The sequence below is a fragment of the Chinchilla lanigera genome, unplaced genomic scaffold (assembly GCF_000276665.1).
Source record: "Chinchilla lanigera isolate Chin_1 unplaced genomic scaffold, ChiLan1.0 scaffold00025, whole genome shotgun sequence".
Taxonomy (NCBI): Eukaryota; Metazoa; Chordata; class Mammalia; order Rodentia; family Chinchillidae; genus Chinchilla; species Chinchilla lanigera.
This window is the reverse complement of record NW_004955426.1, coordinates 6539262-6547324: the sequence shown is the minus strand read 5'-3', so window position 1 is coordinate 6547324 and position 8063 is coordinate 6539262.

The following is an 8063-nucleotide window of genomic DNA, read 5'->3' as shown; positions in this document are numbered from 1 at the left end:
TAAGACAGCCAAATAAACCTTAGCAAAATATTTGAGTAAATAATCAACAGAGAAAAGATTCAGGCAACAAGAACACTAAAAGGTGTTTACCATCACTAGTGATTAGAGAAATGCATGCTAAAGCCATAACAAAAGGTGTAAAAGCTTTATAAAAGTGAAAAAATAAATATAAAGAGCTGGAACACTAGTAAAACTTGACCTTTATATACAGTGTTTCATTTTTGATGGCTGATTAATATTTTTATCAAAGTTGCTTTCATTTAAGGGATAAGGATTTCTCTATAGCATGGCTCCAATCTATCTTCCAGAAACAACTAAATATTCTCCATTTTTAGCAATTTTGTTTTGCCTAAGGCACTTTTTCCAAGACATTGGTTACAATTAGTGTGTTTTGGAAATCAAAGTCCTTTTCACTCTTGTTAACAATGGACATATGTAATGAGAGAGAGAGAGAGAAAGTAATAGTGTCCACTGGGATTTTGAATCTGATCTTGAACTATCCACATACAAGAAAATTTTAGATATTTAAAACTAAATCACTGCTGTAGTTTGTTTAATATCCAGAATGATACCCCTTGTCTTCTTATCTTTTCAGTTATCTTTCCAACAAGAGATGTATGAGCTATAGATTATATTTTACTTAACTGTCTAGACAGTGCAATGGGAAATAATGCATTCTCAGAAAGAAAAAACTAAGATCACTTCATTGTATGCCATATCAAATTTTAGAAATACAAAATTAAACACTCTGATCAAAAGATTCCTTTTCTATATACCTAACTCACATCAAAGCAAATACTTCTGCCTGAGTTGAAATTGGCAAGAGTTTGGGGCCAGTTATGTAACCTTCCTTTATTTGCTTTACCTACATATGTCCCCATTGGCATTTACTGCCAGGCTATGCATAATTTAGATCAGGAATTTGCAGAGTCAGTACTAAAAAGCAGCAAGTAAGCAGCAGGTTTTATTCCTGGTAAAGACCCAGGTCACAGGGGTAGACAGGGCAGCCAGGGGTCGAGGAAATCCAGAGCCAAGTGGGGCAGATGCCAGATGCCATGGTCGAGAATTTGAGCCAGCCAGTCATCAGGATCCCAGGCAGCATCCCCAACGACACAAGCAACAGTTTCTACAGAGATCAAATTCTCCACGATGCTCCAGGAAACATTTACGAGCAAACAAGCCTGCACCAGCTCCTGTTCCATAACGTCATAAAGATGCTATCCTGACAATAAAAGCCTGTGGATCTTTCTATTCTTGTTGTGATTGTTTAGAATGGTTATTGCCTCTGTCAGTGAGCACGGTGATATAATTTTAAAGCTTCATTGCTTCTCCTTCAACCAGATAATTGCAAGCTCTTCAGAATCACTCCTTATTTACTTTTTCACATCTCTTCTAGCTACATTGGCATGCTGCACATATTAGGTACTTGATAAAACATTTATCTACACTTTCCTGAACTTCTAAATTTAGAGACAATTCTGTGCAGAAGAAGCCAAACTGTATTACAAAGAGATCATTTGATTTTTTGTATTTTCTCAGTAGTTATCTGGAGAATTAAACTTTATGCCCCTCACTTGTCATATTTGCTATAGTTAAATAAGACTACCTACCCTAATTTAGAAAGCTAAACCAAAACGGTAATATAGTGGCACAAAAATGGAACTGACTTTCAAGAACAATAGATCTACATTAGGTTTTGGAGTAACTAGATTCTAGGTCTTGCACATCCCAATAAGGTGATGTATAACTGTGAAAACTAGAAAATGAACTTACATATTAACATATGCTTCTATTTAAAGAGATTGAAAGGAACAAAACATTCAAAACAAGTAGAACATTAACCTCACTCATCTCAACCAGATACTAACAAATTGGTCCTCGTTAGCGTGGGCACACAGATGGTGGACATCTCTGGCCTTAACCTTATAGCAAACATTCAAAGTGTGGGAAAATGTGTGGCTAGCCTAGAAGAGTTTTGAATGCCTTGGAAAGAAGTCACAGGAGAAAGGGGTACCTCTTCAAAATGTAGATTAATTATTGAAATAAGCCAATTTCACATTCTTATTCCATGATGTTATGAAATTGATCTAGTATGTTCTTTTTTTCCTGAATACTATTTCAATGACCAACAAAAGGCCTCCGATAAGAAAAATAAGGAGAGAAGCATTATACTGAGACATGTAAAATCAATGGACAAGAAATAAAAATTTCTTGAGCATGATCGCATATGCATATCTCATTCCTAAACTCAAGTAGATGAAAGTCTCCCTGAAGATAGAAGTAATATTTTTAACAGAATAAATCACAAGCCAGGGTTGAAACAGGAAGCAAGAGAAAGGCCCAGAAGGAGTTTGCAGAATAACTTTTAAAACTGCCCCATTCTCAGACACACACAGCGACTGACTTTGCACCATGCTGAAAGTTGGCTTGATCACTATGAAAAGTCAGAGCTTTGCCAAAGCAGATTTTGATTGCTGGTGTTAGAATTCAGGGGGAAAAATGAATAATTCCCCAGCAAGCTTTTAGCTCCACTTTATATACAGCATAAAATGACTCAGCAGAGCAATGAAATCTTCGGAAACTTTAATTTCTGCAGTACATATTTCCCAGTAAAATTCAGGCTAGAGGCAGATACTACTACTCCTCCTCCACCAGAAGGTTGGATTTTGATTAGTTTACAAAGTAGATGCTGGGGTGCAAACCAAGGAACTTTGACAACTCCATATTATAGCAAGGAAAAGAATGTTTTCTCCAAGGATCGCTGGTAGCTTTCCCCAAGGGAAAAAAATATCAGCGTGAAACAAAACAAATAAAAACAAAGTGTTGGTAGGGCCAAAAGTCTATGCCTTGTAGCAATGCCAAGTTGGCAAGGTTGCTTGGATCCTGACATGGTCTTATACTTGGGGGATCCGCACCAGTCACATTAGACAGATCCATACCATCCATCCCCAAACTGGCACTGCTGTCAAATGATGTGGCCCCAGGGACACTTGCTCCCTGAAAGGACCTCAAATAAAAACAGGGAGCGCAATTTCTCTAATGAAGCAGGGCTAATGCATGAAACTAAAAAGAATGTTAATATTCTCAGGGGAAACTGAGAACACGTGGCATCCATGCATCGAGCCAGATAATATAACAATTAGTCAACAGAGAATCAAAGGAATTTAAAATTATAAATGCTCAAATTTTAAAACATTCCCTCTAAGGAAATTCAAGAAACACCCCATGTACATGTGACCTCTAGCCAAACTTCCCCAAGAAAATTACATAACTGCAACAATAAAAGTAAAATAGAAATTAATCTTTTAAATAAGTAGAGTTGATGGAAGCAAACTGCTTTTAAAATATCAGTAAAAGAGAAAATCTCTTGGAAATATTCCCAAGAATAAAGAAATGATGGTTTCAAAAAAAAAGTATCCACAATAGCAAAAACTTGAGCCAAGAGAATTGTAAGTTTGAGCCCAATCTGAGCAACTTAGTGATTCAGTGAGATGCTGTCTCAAAATAAAATATAAATAAAAAACAAAACAATAAATGAATGAATAAATAAATACTCAGGGGATGTAGTTCAGTGCTTAATCCCCAGCGCAAAAAAAAAAGTAAAGAAGGAAAGAAAAGAAAAGAAAATGTTGCACAGAAATAAAGTACATCACTATATTTTCTTAGAAATTATAAATAACCAGTCTCATTTCTCAAAAGAGTTAGAAAAACTGACCAGACCAATAAAAAGGACATGAGACTCATAAGACTTCATAAGTAAATCTTTGCAAAGGCTCACAATTTTTGTTTTTGCTCCAAAACATCAGAAAAGAGGAGACTCTTCCAATGATTTTGATAAAGCTTCAAAAACTCTAATCTCCAACAACAATGGTATAAAAATTATGAAAGATACATAAAACATAGATATATAAATGATGTACTAATTTCCCAAAGGTAAGTATTAACTCATAAATTACAACACAGTTAAAAGAATGATGTATCAGAAATGTAGCATTCATTTGTTTCAGGAATGTAAGCACAGTCCAACATTGAGGAAATGTAATTATATAATTCATTGCCTTACACATTAGCAGAAAAATTATAAATGCTAAAATAAGTCATTTAGTAAAATTTAAGGATTCATTACCAGTCAACACCTACATTTATGACTTTCTTCCTATTTTTCTTAGTGCAACTTGTTTAAAAAAATATAGATAGATAGATGACAAATGATAGATGATATATATATGTATATATAGATATATATAGATATAGATGATATAGATATAGATATAGATAGATATAGATATAGATAGAGAGAGAGAGAGAGAGACAGATCTATGTCCTTGTTCCAAGATAGAATAAAAGGGAAATAAAGAAAGACAGCTCACTTCTGTTTGTTCAGAGGAACCCCAGTCTTCACCTGCACCTTGGGCATCACCTGGCTTCCAACACAGACCCTTCAGCCTCCAGCACCAACCTTTCAACCTTCCGGTGGAGCAGACCTGTCGGCCTCCTTGTACAGACACACACATGACAGGACCCTGAGCTCCGGGCCTGCGATTGGATCCTTCAGATTTCCAGCATGCAGACAGATCCTCTGCACTCTTCCACACTGGACACTGTGGGTAGCTGTTCCAAGCCAATCTGGTAGATTCTTATATATTTGTGTATCTTACATTAAATTTGTTTCTCCAGTAAGCACTGACTGATATCCCTGCGTAATTACTGAAATTGAAAAATAAATATCATATGAAAATCATCTAATTGGAAGGATAAAAACTATTAAGTAAAACATTTAGAATCAAATATTTTACTAGATTGTCAGACGTTTTCAAAAGTATACAAAAATAATGCATTTATTTTAACTAAAAGTAATATATCACATTAAAATATACTTAAAATTCTGTATAATATCAAGCTAGTTCATATGAAATTCATAATTTGGATCTTATCTTATCACATAATATATGCTGTACAAATAGGTTTTGCCATTCTAGGTTGCCTCATTTTCTTGATTTCATCTTTTTTGAGGGGGGCTGGTACCAGGAATCAAACTCAGGACCTTGCGATTGCCAGGCAGTGCTGCTAGTTATACTCCCACCCCCTCACTTTTATGACACAGTATAATTAAGGTTGTACATGGAATGAGGCTGCTCATCAGCTGACCTTTTCTGAGACACCCCTGAATGTACCCGCCTTGGGATATTTCATCGGATTTATTTTATGAAACTTGCCGCAATTTGAAACTACAGTGTTTGTCTTTGTTTGCTTGTGATAACCGGTCTCCTTCACCAAGTTCTGTGGCTCTGTCTTTCTTGTTACAGGCTGGATGCCCAGGTCTTCACAGAGTGCCTAAGACAGACGAAGAACTAAGTGAATAAGTAAATGTTTGATGAAGTCACAAAAGGAAATTATACAATTGCATACAAGAATAAGTACATATCAGTTGACAGGATGACGACACAGAGGCAGGAGCAGACTTTTGTAACTCTCGTATTCAATAGAAGTTTTATATACAACTATGAGCAAAACACTGATTAGCTAATTAATATCAATATATCAATTTTATCACTTCAGAATTAGAAAATTTTAAATAACAGGAAATCCAGACAACATAAAGAAAAAAGATTTCTATACTTAAGAACTTAGTCTTTTAAATATTTCATGACAAATAACCCCATAAACCAAATTGTAAAACAGCATTATTAAAACTGAAAATATAGAAGGCATTTTCAATCCATTTTCAGACAAGGGATTATTATGAAAAATACAAAAAAAGAATTCAAATTAATGTAAAAAAGGAATGCCCCATGAGACAATTAAGTTTGATTGTATCAATTTAATTAGCTTGGGAGCCATAGGTATGGAGCACACTTCTGTTTTTGTCTCAGTGTGTAGTGAAGATGTGACCTTGGACACTTTTATGGGCTCTGGGACTTTCCTTCCTGGGGCTATTTCTCCACTCTGCTTCTTCACCACTATGAACTAAGAAGCTTTGCTCCATCACACCCTTCCACCATGATGCTTCTACCTTGGAACCATCAAACCATGGACCAAATCCTCTGAAACTCTAAGCTAAATTAAACCTTTCTTCAAGTTTTAGATGTTGAGTGCTGTGTCTCAACAATAGGAAAGCTGACTATCCAACTCAGAATTTACAAATGAAATACAAAAGCAGCAAATATTTCACAACCTTTTCAATTAATATGAAAAGATATGCAAGAGACTTTTCACAGAATGGACCAATAAATAAACTATAAGGTGCTAAATCTAAAAAATCAAGTGAATATGAATAAAAATTGTGATATTTTTCATTTATCAGTGGACAAAAAATCAAAATACCAGCTAAATATGGAAAAGACCAGAAATTTTTGACCATTTAAAGTGATCCACTGGTAAAATGCATTTTGCAACACCTAAAATTCCTTCCCTTTGAACTAGCAATTCTACTTTTAGTGATTCCATAAAAAATTTACTCAGATAAAAAGCAAGAATAATCATTGCATTAGTATCCATATACATAAGAAGAGAACATTTTCCATAAAAGGAAAGGAAAGGAAGGAAGGAAGGAAGGAAGGAAGGAAGGAAGGAAGGAAGGAAGGAAGGAAGGAATAAAGGAATAAAAGAAGGAAGGAAGGAAGGAAGGAAGGAAGAAGGAAGGAAAGGAGATAGGAAGGGTAGGAGAAAATGAGGGCAATGGGGAGAAAGAGAGAGACAGCAAGCTAGCTAAAGAATCTAGTTACAGAGCAGTATGTACAGAAAAATTCTCCTAGGTATATGTGTGCACGTATGTCACATAGAAATCTGGAATAATAAATATCAAACTTTTAGCCATGTTTATCTCTAGAGAGTTGGTTAAGAAAATACAAAAAGCCTTCATTAATCATTTTTATGTTTTTTTCTGGCCATGCAAAAATTTACTATAAATTATTAATATGCTAGGTTTTTGAATAGCAGAAATTGTTAAATGATAATTGTCAAATTTAAGAACATAAGAACAGACAGAAAATAATAAAGGTGAATGATTACCAAAGCTTCTTATAATAAAGTAGTCTGTTAAACATCTACATCAAACTATGGTACATTCCTCTTAAAATACTCCCATGGCTACAGAATCCCATAAAGCAAGTAAGAGATATGGTGTTTTTCATGTATAGATGTGCAATGAACTCAAATTAAAACAAACATTTCTTGATACTTTAGACATTCTGGGACCCAGCTGGCGGTCTTGCACCTTCAATCTAGAAACTTAGAGAAGCCATCTCCCTGGAAGAAATCTTAGGCCAGTTGAAGCCAAACCTCATAGATAAATTATCTTCCTTACTTTGCACAGAAGGACTTTTATGAACCCAGTGTATCATATAGCTTCTCCAGCAATGGTTTGGACAAATTAAACAGTCATTACCGGTATCAAACAGTAACTATCTTGTGTACAAATCTCACATCAATTTTCTTTAATTCCCACTTCCTTCCCGTGTACTGTCTCTCCTACATCCCAGAGACTGCATTCCCCATGAAGTTCAAAAGCATTTGTCTATCACTGATTTCTAGAAAAGCATGTGGCCTCTCCAAGCAAATATATCTATATGAATTTCTCTGTTTATCATGTAAAAACTGAATATTGAAATAGTAAGTCAAGGTGTTTCAAAAACATGCACAATTTCAGTTCTGCCATATTTATCAAAATTTAGTTCTGTTATTATTAGACAAAACAATTAATTTTTCTGGATTTCAATTACCTAATTTGTATAACTCATTTTCTCCTCAATAAGCATTTATTTCACTTATGCTATCTCCCAAATGTTTTGCTAAGTAGCAGTGATAAAAAGACACACTACAGTCATTAGTATTTAGACACTAAGTAATTGAAGTTTATGATAAAATGTTTTAAATAAAATGATAGTTATTGTAAAGGTTATGGCGACAGTGGATATCTAACCTATCCATAATGCTATCTACAAGCCCATTCATGAATATATAAAAAGTAACCAATATAGATTTAAAAGGCTAAATTATTCATTGTTGAATAAGTATTTATGATAGGAAAGGGAAAGAAATTGCTCAAAGTATTTATGAAGATT